The sequence below is a fragment of the Aulonocara sp. 'chitande type north' Nkhata Bay genome, linkage group LG20 (assembly GCF_057382095.1).
Source record: "Aulonocara sp. 'chitande type north' Nkhata Bay isolate Kocher_YH1m ecotype deep benthic linkage group LG20, A_spYH_male_GT1.1, whole genome shotgun sequence".
In the NCBI taxonomy this organism is placed as follows: Eukaryota; Metazoa; Chordata; class Actinopteri; order Cichliformes; family Cichlidae; genus Aulonocara; species Aulonocara sp. 'chitande type north' Nkhata Bay.
Window position 1 is genome coordinate 25,924,772 of NC_141363.1, and position 16,401 is coordinate 25,941,172.

General features: G+C 37.3%; 1 pseudogene; it reads right to left on the reverse strand.

Moving 5' to 3' along the window:
* Nucleotides 1-989: 989 nt before the first annotated feature.
* Nucleotides 990-15,169, reverse strand: LOC147305729 (UDP-glucuronosyltransferase 1-2-like; annotated as a pseudogene).
* Nucleotides 15,170-16,401: the final 1,232 nt, after the last annotated feature.

Genomic DNA, 16,401 nt, shown 5'->3' on the forward strand with positions numbered 1-16,401 from the left:
ATGTTTTTCTGGCTGTGCCTTGCCTGGCCACATGGACTAAGGCCTAGGCACCCTAGGCCTGGCTCCAGGGTGGGGTCCCGGTAGGGGTGAACAGTTTCCTCGATCTTCTTGTCACAGGGGTTTTTGAACTGTCTAGCAACTAGAAAAAGGGCGCAGAGTAAACACATAGAGACAGACAACCATACACACCTATGGTCCGTTTAAAATCACTAATTAACCTAATGCTGTGCATGTCTTTGGTTGGAGGGAAGAAGCCTGAGTACCCAGAGAAGCCACACAGACCCAGGGAAGTGGCTGATGGCCACTCCACTCCTAAATTAGTACCTGTTGTTAGCAAAACCCTGATATGTGCTGTCAGGTGTTCATGGAGAGCTGCTAGCATCTTCAGCCAGTAGGTGTGAGTTATGCCAGGTCCTTGTCCAGCTCTTCATACCAGAGACCCATTGCTTGTCTGCTTTTGTGTTGCTGAGTAGTTCTTCATGTAGGAGGTTGCTGTGGTCTGCTCTTAGGTCCATTTACATTTTAGGCCATATTATTTCCTTGATACAGACCTCCCCCTTGCCCCACCCCCCCCACACACACACAAAAAAGAAAAACACTTTAAACTGTATTTCACACCTGAGAGCTTATGAACCCATGAGAAACAGCACATAGATGTTTGTGGCTTTGTCCACAAGCTTCTCCCAGTAACCCCATGTCACAGAGTGTGGTTTACAGGAAGTGTAACTGAAGTTTTCTCATATCTACTTTACATTTACAGAAAACAGCAAATTGTAAAAACACAAATGTAATCAGAATAATGTGAATAACATATTGTTGTGTTTAAACTGTCATTCTATCATGTCATTTATTATTAATTATTGTCAATTCCAGTTCAGTGTAAACTTCCTTTGCGGTGCCAACATTTATGTATTGTCACAATATTTATGTATGCCTGGATTTCCTCATCCTGATCAGACATCTAATGAGAAATTTACAGAAGACACACACTAATGGGCCTTCCCACGCACCAAGTTGTCATACTGGCTAAAGATGAGAGTTATGAGTAGAACTGGCACACCATGATAAATATCTTGGCAAAACCATTTACCATGTTAAAAAACTTTGCTTTTAGGTTGGCCGATTATATAATTCGGAGGTCTTTTGCCAACATGTTACTCAGCAGGATCCCAGCGGTCATGCATTCATGTTTCTGTCCACCTGTCAAACTTTCCTAGGGCCAGTCCTTGAATAATCACTCAGCACCTCCTGTTTTAAACTTTTGTATTTTGATAAAAGGATCATCTACCCATAAACCTTTGGTAATGTAGTAATGTAGTGTATTACTGTGGGTTCCATGTGTACATATTTCTACAGTAGAACCACAGCAACGTCTCTGTGGGCTGTTTTATATTGTTTATAAAGTGCATTGCAGACCATGTTGCAGACTCACCTGATTCTCACCTCTAGCCGTGACTGTGAGCACGTATTCAAACCAAGGAAAATATATGTCAGAGCTGCTTGTGCAAAAGAACTGATGGCCTGATTGCAAGATGAGTCGATGTATAATTTTAAATGTCAGACTGAAGTTGTTCACTTTTTCTTACTTTGGTCTTTTTGATCAGTATATACAAAAGTAAATAAAAAAACATTCTGAAATTAACCAGAGCGATCAACAAATATGGAAAAACAACCCAGCGTCTGTGATGTAATCTCTAAAACGTCCATGTATTGGAGTCATTAAGATTGTGAGTGCATTGAACATGACCACTATGATAAGAAAATAAAGTGGACAGCAAAGAGCAGAGAGAGAGAGGGAAAGGGAGTGAGAGCAAGACAGAGACACAAACTTGACACTAGTAAACAGACAAAACTGACTACACACAGGTGACACTGGAGAAGACGCAAAGAGGAGAGACTAAGACTGATTGGACATGACCTTATTAATTGGTGGTCACATATTCTGTAGCATATACTGATAAACTGCATTTATCAAACAATTTTAGTTCCTAAATAATTTTTTTTTTTTTGCTTTGATTGGTTTTGCTTGTTTGTTTTTTTAAAAAAAACATTTTTTTCCCCCCTCGCCTGTCCCGTTTGGTTTTTACCATCAGAATTATTCTCTAAAGGCAAAGAAAGATGCCCAACTTTTTTTCACAGCTTCATATTTAGCCCACCATTTCAAGATATTAATCTATGTGAATTGATTATAGTTCAGTCAAGCTTCTGTGTAACTTACTTTGTGTCAGTAATGTCTGCTGTTGTATTCCAGGCCAAAGGTTTATAATATTGTTTACTATGGGTCAACCAGGACAAGTGATGGATGGAATTTTACTTTGGTCATCGAAATCCTAGACAGGGACGAGGACCAAAGTTAGAAAGTATTGCTATCAAGTAGGACAATATATTACTTAAAACGTATTTAATTTTGTAGGCTGTGGGACAGATTTACAACAAAATGCTGAGCTAGGGTGAAGGAGTGTTGTAGGCCTAATAACCAAATAATACAGTGTAAGCTCACATTTTATTCATGTGTTTCTCTCTGAAATGCAGATTAAAGAACTGCTGCTGACGAGAATAAATATATTTTTGATTTAAGGGATATATTTTCTGATGCCAGTCACTGGGCACTGTGCATGAGGTCCTGATGACTGATATGCAGGTGCAAAAGAAGATTTGTCTATAGGACAGCTGCATTATAATGGCACAGTGAACCACGCAGATCTACTCGGCCTGGGGGAGCTCCCCTCCACCTTTTTACAGGTCCCATGTCGTTAGGTTTTTACTACTGTCCACTCAGCACTTTACAGTCCATCCCTGATCATATTCGGAAGGGTATTTCCAGTCTCTTTTATAAACTACCTTTAAAAAAAAAAAAAAAAGTCCTTAGCAGACCTTCCTTCTTCCAGTAGTTGCGTGAATACCTCATCCCACGTTACCACCTTCAACAAATCTCTCCCATTTCCTCCAGTTTTTATGAAATTGGTCCATTTTAAGGTAAAAAAAAAAGTAAGTTTTTCCATTCTATATATTTCCTCCATTATTCCTATCCAATCTTTCTTTGTTGGGGGCGCTTTCTCCAGGATGTTTATCAAGTATTTGTCCTTTAAGGAGGCTGCTGATGGGATATCGCCCCAGTACACAGTACAAAAATCCAAATTTAGTTTGAGACCAGTCACCAAGTAAATTGATTCGACCAATTCACTCCAGTATGACAGGATTATTGGGCATTTCCAAAATATATGGAAATGATCTGCCATGTTTTCCCCACAGTTTCTCCAGCAGTGTCCATCTGTCAGTTGACCTTTTTGTTTGTATTTTATTTTGGGTGTTATAAAAAACCTAATAAAATTTTTCCACGTGAATTCCCTCCAATAACCCGAGCTAGTAGTTTCCATCTGTGTCCTGCATATATTTAACCAACTGTCCTCTGATGTGTTGATTTTAGCCTCCGTTTCCCATTTAATTTTGATATAATTGGTTGATTGATCCTTAAGTGATTGTAAGTTCTGATAAAGTTTAGCAATCAATTTGTTTTTAATCTGACCTTTATAAGCTTCTTTTATAACGGGGACTAGGCCTTCATTACGTTCTTCTATAGTTTTTATATTACTATTGAAATAGGACATAACTTGGAGATATCTGACAAAATCTTGGTTTTCCAAACCATAGGTGTCTCTTAATTTTTCAAAACTTTGTAATCCTTCTTTTCCTAACAATGAGCAAAATGGTCCGATCCCCCTTGTTAACCAAGTTGTATAACGTCTATCTATTTGTGCAGGGATAAATTCCTTATCATGTGTGACCCACCTGAGTTGTTTGAGACCAGCTCCTAATTTAAGACTTTCACATTCATCAAACCATATCTTTAAAGGAGTTTTAGTCCATTCATTTAGATTATTTTTCTGTTCCAAATATAATTTTTTATCTCCTAACATTGTCTGTAGTGGTAATTTTAATTGTGTCACATCTAAATATTTCCATTTTGCTTCATACGTTGGATCACACCAATAAATTAAATATCTTAATTGTGTTTGCTTTAAAATAACTTTCTAAGTTTGGGAGGGAATGTCCACCTCTTTCCTTAGGTAGTTGCAATGTTATATATCTAACTCTTGGTTTGCGGCCTTTCCATATAAATCCCGAAATCATTCTGTTCCATAACGCAAATTGTTTGGCTGGTATGTGTACCGGTATAGATTGAAAAAGGAAAAGCAGTGGTGGAAGTATATTCCTTTTGATCAGGTCAATCCTATTGTACAGATCAAGTGGCAGTAGGTTCCACCTTTGAATGTTTTCTTTCAATTCCCTTATAATTGGTGAATAGTTTATTTCATAGATTTCTGTCAGTGTTTTAGGAATCTTAATACCTAGATATTTAATTATTTTATTATTCCAATTAAATTTAGACATACTTTTGATCTTTGTTGTGGGTACGTAATTGTATGTGATCACCTGTGTTTTTTGTATGTTTATTTTATATCCAGAAAGTTCTCCAAACATTTCCATCTTTAACCATAACTTAGGTAAGCTTCTTTCTGGGTCTGTGAGGGTCAGCAAAACATCATCTGCGTATAATCCCATTTTGTATTCCGTATTCCGTATCCATATCCCTTTAATTTGTTCATCCTCTCTAATAGCTTGCGCCAGTGGTTCAATAAATAAAGCAAACAGGGCTGGGCTAAGCGGACATCCCTGCCGACATCCCCTCTGCAAGTCCACTACTCCAGTTAAGCTCCCATTTATTTTTATTCTTGCTGAAGGTAAATGATATAAATTTTTAATCAGTTGAATAAAAGGGTCTCCGAAACCAAACCGCTCGATAACCAAAAATAAATAATCCCACTGGACGGAGTCAAACGCCTTTTCTGCATCAAGGCTTAATGCAATTGATTCCGTTTGGGATTTATTCATATAATCCATTAAATGTAAGGCACGTCTTATACTGTCCTGTATCTGTCTGTTTTTGAGAAATCCTGTCTGATCTTCGTCAATAATTTCTGGTATAGTATTTTAAAGTCTTTCTGCTATTATTGAGGTGAATAATCTATAATCCATATTCAGAATTGAAATTGGTCGATATGAACTGCATTCCCTTTTGTCCTTGCCCACCTTTGGAATTACTGAAATGATTGCCTGTCTCCAGGATGCTGGTGACTCCCCTCCCTCCAACACATAGTTAAAACATTTTAATAATAGCGGTGATAATAACTCTCTAAAGGTTTTATAATATTCTGATGTAAATCCGTCCATACCCGGCATCTTATTTGTTTTTGTTTTCGCAATGGCTTTATCCAGTTCTTGTTTAGTAATTTGTTGCATTAGTCTTTTGTTTTGTTCCCGTCCAATATTAGGTAAATCCAGAGAGTGCAAAAATTTCTGAATGTTTAGAGGGTCAGCCTTTTGTGTCTCTGAATATAAGTTTTTATAATAGTTTTCAAATGAGTTTTGTATTTCTTTAGCAGTGTAACACATTTTTTGTGTCTCATCATCTTTTATACTGTAAATTCCTCTTTCTTCTTGTTGTTTTTTAATTCTCCAGGCTAATAGTTTCTTTGCCCTAGGGCCGCAATCATAATACTTTTGCTTAACAAATCTGGCTTTTAGTTCTTCTTGTCTGTCATATATATCATTTAATTTACGTTTTGTTAAATTTATCTCTTCCAATGTTTGAGAGTCTTCAACAGTGGCATGTTTAGTCTCTAAATTCTTTAATGTAAGTAGTAACTCATTAATTTGCCTTTGATTCGCTTTCTTTTTGTACGAAGACCACACTTTTTCTTCTTTTTTTTGGGAGGGGGGGGGGGGGGGGGGGGTGTTTGGTTTTTGTTTGTTCGTTTGTGAAATAAAAAGTTCTTTATTTTTCAGTAATGATGGGAACAAACGTTAGTATACAAACCTAGCTTTTTGTGTTTGCATCTTCATGTGACATTATCACGGTGTGGTTTATAAATACGTTTTCTGTGATTTTCATTTAAAAATGAAATAAAGGGTTGAATGGAAAAAAAAAGGACAGCTGCATTATATTAAATAAAATATTCCAATGTATAAACCTGAAATCTGTGTGTAACAGTTGATTTTTTTTTTTTTTGCAGCACTAGAAACAACTATCACAGGCATATCAGGCATAAGACATCCCATCTCTGTCATTAAGTTTTGTGCAATTTGCTTCAAACCTTGTTAAATTATGTTTATGCATTAATTTAAAGACATTCTGCTGAAAGGAGAACTCCTACAAAGGCATATGCCTTAAAGCCAGCTGCAAAAATCCCCCTGTCCAATGCTTTAAATCATAAAAGTGACTGTTAGTAAGCCCCTTTACTTTGCAATGGTATTTTGTTCTTCTTTACATAATTTGTGTTTTTGATTTAAGGGATTTTTTTTTTGATGTAAGTCACTGGGCACTGCGCATGAGGTCCTGAGGTTCTTTAAAATGCCACCCTTCGTCATGGTATTTTGTTCTTGTTACAAACAAGAGGGTAAGAACATTTGTGGTGAAGTTAGATGCACATTTTGTTCTTTATCTTTACCACATCGCGGTTTCAAAATGTCAGGCATCTACTATCACATTGTTGAAGAGACTAGTGAAAACACTTTTGATTCTTTGCACACTGCTCTTTTGTTTTCCTAGGTCTGTCACAATTTCCATACCCACTTTTCTTTGCTAGTTTTGAAATTTTCTTTGTGGTTAGGAGAAGGAGACAGGACACACTTTTCAAGCATATCTCATTTCTTGTTATCTTCCTTTGTTGAAAACCCAGTCAGAAGAATCAGAATCAGAATCAGATCAGAATCAGAATGGGGTTTATTGCCAAATGTTGAGCAGGTTTACAACATTAGGAAATTGCTGCGGTGCTTCAGTGCAAACATGGTGTCATAAATAACACTTAAATAGACATGGAAAAAATAAAAGTAGGGATAAGAATTAAAAGTGCTACGTGGAAAGATATGTGCATGAGATATACATGAGATATATACATGAGAGTAAGAATTAAGAGTGCTACGTTGAAAGATATATACATGAGTGCAGGTGGTGATCAGTGCCAGTTTGCTGTGTTTAGTTAGTCCTGTCACCTCTCTCTCTCACTTCTTTTTGATGATTTAATTTTGTTTTGCTCCTGTGAATTTTCCCCCATTCTACCTTGGTCATATGGTATACCTTGGTATATTTGGTATATTTTCTGGCTCCCTGTGTTATGTTCACTTGACTGTTTTTTCTTCTTCTGATCTCTTGTGATTTTGGACATTTGTTATCTTTTGGACTTTTTTTTAGCCATTAGTGCGTTATTACAGCTTTGTTTTGGTAGATTTTGTACCTCTTGTGTACTGTACTTCAGGTCCATAACATCTGCTAAAGACTTCAAGATGGACACAGACGTCCAAAAAAAACGACAGAAAACTCAACTGAGAACTGCAAGTTATGCCAAATGTCATTGCGCAAATGATCTGAAAAAGCCACACTATGCAGTTGACTGATAAACAAATAGTGTATTCACACCCCCCAAATTGCTCATCAAAATCAGGTTCTCTTTTCTTACACGTAGTAAATGGCAGCATGACTTTCTTTATCCCCCATCTGGATTACTAAGTGCTTCTCTTTTCCAATAGTCAGCTGACCTGCAGTAGTATTTGGGGAAACATCAGCATGCTATAAACTTACTTGTGGTTTGGACAATTGTTATCTTTTGGACTTTGTATTTTTGGACTTCAGCGAGCTATTACAACTTGATTTTAGTAGATTGTGTGCCTCCTGTGTACTGCATTGGCCCACAATGTCTCAAAATTCCACAAAACACTGATTACTCATATGTGTCTCCCACTCACATATGTTTACAGAAAATAAATTCTTGGAGATACACAACACAAGATACAAAAGATATATGGAAGTGAAAACCACAAATTTTGAAGGCCTTTGAAGGCTTACCTTGGAAGCCGCCGATATAGATGACATTGGGCATGGTGGGACGAGGGAACTCAAATGTAAAGTCAACCCGCATGAGCCACAGGTCAGCCTTTTGGGTTAGAGACATGAGGCTAACATTATTTCCAAAATAACGATCACACAAGGCCTAATATGGTTGTCTGGAGACATAGTAGTCCCTGTAAAAAACCATGATGTAATGGATCATATTTCTGATTCTTTGAAAAAAATCTATTTTGTCAGAGTTATGGGAAAAGCATATAGGGATGTAGGACACTGAAGAAGGAGCGACGGCAAGGTGTGCCTCTCCACTAAAAAGCCAGCGCACATTGAAAACCAAAGGCAGCTGGAGGTGATGTGCTAACAGCACACCACCTGGAAATGTAGGATCGGTCAGAAAAAGATCATATCCAGTTTTGTTTAGGTCCCCAATCAGTGTCTTATTCTCAAAGATGGTGGAAGTAAATTTTGCCACAACTTCCTGGTTTTGTAGCAAAAGGGTAAACATATTCCAGAGTGAGCCGGCATTCTTATTAATTTCCACTGACCTCTTCAAAAAAGAGCTCATGAAGTCTTGACTCTCAACGGGCTGAGATTCTTCCTGGATGATCGTGATGGAGGTGTAATAAGGTGAGAATTCAGAAATATACCAGCTGGTGGATGAACGTAGCACCGTGATTTGATGACCTTGAGAGTGAAGAGCCTTCACAAGGACTTTCATGTTAAGCCAGTGGCTTTCATCTACTGGAAACACTAGCACTTTTGCACCATCACATGGGAAAGTCAGAGTTAAATAAATAAATAAAATTCAGTTGAATCAAATTGAGCACATGATATCTACTATAGACTTCTTCTAAAATTGTAATAGTTAACCTTATCAAACACCTGCCCATTTACACAATAACTGAAGCATGGCATTTATTTTAATTATTTACATTTGTTTGTGGTCACCTTACAAATGTTCCTAGGGTCATTCCTTCTACAATTTATCAGAACATTCAACGGCCAAATAGCTGTCACCACCAGTTACGGGATCAGAAACATGTCATTTTACCAATATTTTGATAATAGGCTCATCTACCAGTTATTTCTTGTGTCAAATGCTGTGAAATGGATAAAGAAAAAATTACGGTCTATTTCCCTGTTTCCAGTATTTGTTCTATTTTTAATTTAAATATTATTTTTTTATTTACCATGGAGGTAAACTTCTGCATGACCTCTATGCAAGAAGCAAATGATGTTTGTGGCTCAAGAAGCAAGGGACGATCATGGCTCAGGAGTTGGTAGTTCTTCTTGTAACCGGGAGGTTGCCGGTTCTCGGCCGTTGTGTCCTTGGGCAAGACACTTCACCTGTTGCCTACTGGTGATGGTCAGAGGGCCCGGTGGCGCCAGTGTCCGGCAGCCTCGCCTCTGTCAGTGCGCCCCAGGGCAGCTGTGGCTACAATGTAGCTTGCCATCACCAGTGTGTGAATGTGTGTGTGAATGGGTGAATGTAGTGTGAAGCGCTTTGGGGTCCTTAGGGACTAAGTAAAGCGCTATACAAGTACAGGCCATTTTATCATGTTCTTCTTTTGCTTTTTGATCTAGGACTTTTATTGCATCATTGTTCAGGAGTTGTGTTCCTATAGGTTGAAGCAAATCCTCCTTTTTCCACATCTTCCAGATGTAATCTTTTCTCCAAAGTCCTTGAACTCTCTCATATTGATAGGAGGTGCTGGTTCTTTTCCTTAAGTGGTACAGAGATGTCGGTTGTCATTATAATTTCTTTTTTAAAAATCTTCCACTCTTCTGGTTTGAATTCTCAGAATTTACTCTTATTTTATTTTGTCTTAATTTTGAATTCGTCCTACTCGAATTATGTCGTTGTTTTCGTATTTATTTCCTGTTTTTAATTTGTCGTTACTTGTTTCAGCCTCAACTGTTATTTTGTTATTATTATCATTTTCAATTTCTTTCTCTAAATACTTCTCTTATTATTATTATTATTTTGGAAATTATCAGTATTTGTTTATACTTTATTATTACTCCGGTCTTTTTGTTAATCAATTAATGACTTAAAAAAAATCCTATCCTCAAATGAATGTCAGTGCGCCCCAGGGTGGCTGTGGCTACAGTGCAGCTTGCCATCACCAATGGTTTGAATGTGTGTGTGAATGGGTGGATGACTGAATATGTAAAGCGCTTTGGGATCCTTAGGAACTAGTAAGGCGTTATACAAATACAGGCCATTTACCATTTTACCATTTTACCATGAATGAGGTGAAACGTCTTTAAGTAGCTTAAAGAAGTCCAGACGCTTCTCTTTCCAAGCTCCTTAGACTGTGATGACCTGGATAACTGAGTAACTTCACAGACATATCTTCAAATAGTTTTTCTTAAAATTGTGTTTAATTAATTTATTTAGTGTTCTTGTTCTATTTTATTTATTCATTTTATTATTATTTTCAGTTCCACCTGCGCCCACCAGGGACTGGGGAGTGACCTGCAGTATCACCCTCCCACTGGATTGAGCCAGATAGCACATGAGCTCAGTCCTCCGACGAGTTGGCACTATTTTTTCTTTTAGCTGTAATACCCTCTTTGGATACAGGGTGTCGCACTCTGATGAATAGACCCATGCTTCCTACTTCTTCACTTTCCCTTAGCGTTCTACCACTTCCAGTTTTATTGGTTGTGCAACATAAGGAAGAAAATTAGAAAGAAAAACAAAGAACTACTACAGTGAAAGACGTACATTTACCCCAATTTGCTGTTTTTATAAGAAGTACAATATCCCAAAAAGCTTTAAAATACGTTATACCATAGAATTTTCATGATGTTGCTTTCATTATCCTCTTCGATTAAGATACTTTAAATACAGTGAGTACTTCCTATTTTTACTGTCCTCAATTTTTTTTACCAATTCACTACCTCGACTGGACTTTGATACCAATGTGGAGGTAAAATGAAAAATAAAATTGTTGTATAACAATTAAGGCCTCAACTGGACTTTGGTTAAGAGAAAATTGCTTGACACTGAGACTGGGGGAGACACACACATGGAAACAAGACAGACTGAAGAGACAGAGAAAACGAGGGACACAGAGGGGGCGAGAGACACAATGGGCAATGAAAGGGAACAGAGTAGATGAACATGAACCTAAGAACTAGAAATATAAATGATTCAACTATAGGAAGAGCAAACTCATGTCACTGAGTTTGCTCTTCACTCAAACATGAATGACACTAAATCAAAGAATATCAATTAAACCACAAAATACATAAATACTGGGTCACAGTCCCAGGACCATGACATCAGTATGCTATTACAACATGCGTACCTCCCTTATACTGCATTGTTCCATAAGATCTCAAAATTCCACACAGCACTGAATGAGAACAGTGAGAATTCAGAAATGTGATTTGATGACATTGAGAATGAACAGCCTCCACAAGGATTTTCATGTTAAGCCAGTGGCTTCCATCTACTGGAAATACTAGCACTTTTCCACCATCACATGACAAAGTCATAACTAAAAACGACAGTAAGAAAGTCCAGGCTGGATATGGCTCCATCTCTGCAAAACAGACAAATTATTGAATCAACAAATATTTTCAATTCAAATTATACAGTCCACCATTTTCAGATGTTCAAAACTCACAGTTTAACAAGATTAACCTGAACTAGAATGATGCATAACTCTAATCACATTCAGTCCGTGTGACCACCTGCCCAAGCCAAAGAAAATTTATATATCTGAGCTGCTTGTGCAACAGAACTGAGGACCTGCTGGTTGAACGATGAGTAAATGTATAACTATACATGTCTGACTAAACCTTTTCAGTCTGTTCAGTCTTTGCTCCCTTTACCCATGTAAATAAAAAATCTTCCAAAGATTACTATAGCTTTCGGTAAATGCCAAAAACAGCAGCTGTGACAGTATAGCTAAACAAGTATGCATTGCATTTTTTATATTGGGAGTGATTTGAAAACAACCACTACCACGAGAACGTATAGAAACAGAAACTTACGAGTAGTGTAGCACCTTTGCTTGCTCGTGTCATGTTCTTAATTCTTGCTTCTCAATTAATTAGCTATCTTAACTATTTGAACACTGAGATTGTCAGACATTCAGTTCAAACTGCCTCACCACTGGAAACCCAAGTCCCTGGCAAGACCTTACTATTTACCATCATTGAGCATATAGTGTGAAAGTTAAAAAATGGAGTTGATTGATCCTAATCTCACAGATTTCATAACTAAAAAAATCCATTTCGAACATTGGAACAGTTACAGTAACATTAAAATGCTATCCACCGCAGTTTTTGAGTTTCTTGTTCAAATTTTCTAGTCCTTAGTTTAAAATTGTTTTGTTTAGGTGTGCGTCTATCCTTTGCATTTGTTAGTTACTTCTTGATTTTTTTTGTGTGCTATTTGTATTTAGTTTCACTTCCCCATGCGTCATTACGTTGGTTATTTGCACTTGTGTGCAAATAATCCCGTAAGTAGAGATATTTATACACACAGCGCTACTTAGCAGAAGTAGCGCTGTGTGTATATATAGCTTCACTTTTCTTCTTGTTCCTTGTAAGAATACTTCATACTTCATACTCTGATAGATGCATTAGAAAGCAACTTGGGATTAGCATCTTGCCCAAAGATATTTGGCATGTAGTTCAATCACTAGAGTGTTGCAAAAACTGGCACTTTGACACCTAAAATCTCTGGAGTCTCTGGAGATGTAACAATAGAGGTAACATATGCAGATAAATGTTTTTTTACTTAAAGCACAGAGTACTATTTGATATGAATATAGGGAAAGTGCAAAGCAGGGTAAAAATAGAGCTGTCATGCAGCAACACATTGACTTCCTTTTTAACTACATGGAAAATTTTACTCCTTTTGAAATAATGAGTCACTACTAATTACGAGTCTTCAGTGTTCCTTAAATGTCATTGTTACACTTACTATTTTGACAAAGTTTAAGATATGCCAGGTCTCTCTTGGAAATGAGATTTTTAATCTCAATGAGATTTTTACCTGGATAAATGAAGGATTAATATAAAAAAAAATATATTTTCTACTTTATTGTTTAGAATAAATTCAAATACACAAAATCTAGTTTCTTCATGTTCATACTCTTCATATTAGTTGTTGTAGTTTAAAAAACAAACACCCCCCCCCCCCCAGAAAGGTTTACTAAGGATGCAGCTTGGCTGTGGAAAGATCACTTCAAGGATCTTCTTCTAGCATGAGCACAGACTGAGAACAAAGATCTAGTCCAACTCTCGAGCATATTTCGAGGTGTGTGGGATAAGGCTAAGGCTGGCCTTTGTAACTGATTCTGTTCATAGTATTTTATTATCAGTTCAATACAATTTAAATTTTCATAGAACCAAACGACAGCAACACTTACCTCAGACAAACCACCACAAACCAAAGACCCTTCAGTAAGAGAGAATAATTAGAATTTCTAAGCTAACTGAGTGACAGAGGGTGATGGGTTTGGTGGTTTCTTATCTCTGCATTTTGAATATAATATAGTTTAATTTCGAACTCCAGCTGACACTGGAGTGGTTTACAGAGGAGTTGGGGTGGCTGTATTTGAGCAGGTAGAGCATCTGTTAATGGGGAGGTTGGTGGTTCATTCCCTGGCTCCTCCAGTCTACTTGTCAAATGTCCTTGGGCAAGATACTAACCCCAAGTTACTCTCTGATGCATCCATCAGAGTGTGAATGGCTGTGAATAGTGTGAACAAGGCAAGCTGGCCCTCCCTCTGGTTTCACTGATCAGTTTTGACCGGCATGTTAATACACACATGCATATATTTTTAGAAATGTAGTGTTTATTAAAAACACCAGGCACTTAAATCTCTCTTAGAAACGTAGACTATGGTCCTACCTACATTTTGGTATTCTGCAAACCTCAGGTGGGTTTGTTTGCATTTGGCTATAAATATTCATATTTTCTGTGTTTGTATTTTCTCTTTGTGCTTTGTCTGTCAATGTCATGTCATTTTTCTGCTGTGAAGAAAGCTGAGACTTCCTCGAGTCTTGGCTAATTTGATAGCCAAGCTTTAAATGTTTTAGAAATACCTTAAGAAGCGTGTGACAATCAATTTCTCTACATAAAATTACAGCACATTTCGATGTTCAGATTTAAATATCTGCTGGGCTCACAGCTCTGTGTACTTTAGAAATGATCACATTATTTTTAACTGTCGTTTCCGTTACTACCGCACCCAATTGCAAAGTATACACAGGATGTAACAAAATCATTATCTAGATCTGCTGTAAGATGGATTAGATGTCTGCTAGAAAAAAAAAACTGCGCACACAGAAACTGTTGATCCCCCCGGCTTGATAACCTAAGTCTCTCTCTACTTGTCTAAACCACAAGAACCGATACACAGACGTAAGAAAGCAGCAGAGTTTCTCATAAACATTGTTATATTTGAATATGAAGAAGAGGTGTCCAAGAGAGCAATCAAGTTTCCCGCTGTTGTTGCTTCTGTTCTCCTCTTATTTTACCTAGCCTGTCAGCTGAGATAGTATAGAATGAACTTCAAATCATATGAGGTGAAATCCCATTTAATGAGTTTCTTACAGCAACGACAAATCAAATTAAATGAATCCATCCATCCATTCGCTTCCGCTTATCCTTTTCAGGGTCGCGGGGGGCGCTGGAGCCTATCCCAGCTGTCATAGGGCGAAAGGCGGGGTACACCCTGGACAGGTCGCCAGTCTGTCACAGGGCCAACACATAGGGACAGACAACCATTCACACTCACATTCACACCTAGTGGCAATTTGAATTATCCAATTAACCTATCCCCACAAATTAAATGAAAAAAGAAAAAAAAACATGAAGGGAAAGCAAAAAACAAAACACGTAACAAAACCTAAGAAATGATCCACTGAGGCCACTGATTTCTGTACATTTTTTTTCTTATCTGTGAGGAACCTTAGAGAAATTTTTGACCAGGACATGTCCTTCAATGCACATATTAAACAAATATGTAAGACTTCTTTTTTCCATTTTTGCAACATCTCTAAAATTAGAAATATCCTGTCTCAGGGTGATGCTGAAAAACTAGTTCATGCATTTATTACTTCCAGGCTGGGCTATTGTAATTCATTATTACAATAGTACTAATGAGCCTCCACAAGGATTTTCATGTGAAGCCAGTGGCTTCCATCTACTGGAAATATTAGCACTTTTCCACCATCACATGAGGAAGTCATAGCTAAAAACGACAGTAAGAAAGTCAAAGCTGGATATGGCTCCATCTCTGCAAAACAGACACATTCTTGAATCAACAAATATTTTCAATTCAAAGAGTTTTTGGGCTTCAGAAGAACAGTATCCATACTTAGTTGGTCACATGATTGTTGGCTTTTGGAAATTTCTCCTTGTTATTGTTAGGGTCTTTAACTTCCAATATAAAGTGCCTTGAGGTGACTATTGTTGCGGGTGGTTTAAATAAAAGTGTATTGAATTGAATTGAACACAGGATCTCTAATATGGACTTCTTCCAAAATGATAATAGTTAACCTTAGCAAACAACTGTCCATTTGCACAATAACTGGAACATCAAATATATTTGCATTATCTTAAGTTTCTTGTTCGAATTTTCTAGTCCCTATTTTAAAAAATGTTTTGTTTAAGTGTGCATCTATCCTTTGATATTATCACATTTGTTAGTTACTTCTTGTTTTATTTTATGTGTTATTTGTCACTTGTATTTAGTTTCACTTCCACATGTGTCATTACGTCGGTGTTTTGCAATAATCCCGTAAGTAGTTATATTTATACTGGGCTACTTATCAGAAGTAGCACTGTGATTATAAATAGCTTCACTTTTCTTTTTGTTTCTTTTAAGAGCATCTGTGTCCCTTCATACTCTGATAGATGCACTGGACTTGGGGTTAGCATCTTTCCCAATGATATTTGGCATGTAGAAGTTGAATCACTAGAATGTTGCAAAAACAGGCACTTTGACACCTAAGATGTGAGTCTCTGGAGATGTAACAATCGAAGTGAGGGCTTGAGGGGTATGTGGTATCAGGCCTGCTTTTGAGGGGCTATCTACTCCCTATACAACAGTGTAACCTTGGTTCACATTGTTGGTGAACCAAGGATACTATGAACACTGATTCTGTTCATAGTATTTTATTATCAGTTCAATACAATTTATATTTTCATAGCACCAAACCTCAACAACACTTACCTCAGGGCATTTCATATGGTAAATTAAAGACCCTTCAGTAATAGAGACTAATTAGAATTTCTAAGGTAAAATTACAGAGGGTGATGGGTTTGGTGGTTTCTCATCTCTGCATTTTGAAGATAATGTGCCTTGACTTCAAACTCCAGCTGACACTGGAGTGGTTTACAGAGGGGTTGGGGTGGCTGTATTTGAGCAGGTAGAGCATCTGTTAATGGGAAGGTTGGTGGTTCATTCCCTGGCTCCTCCATCATTCTATCATCCATTAGAGTGTGAATGGTTGAACAAGACAAG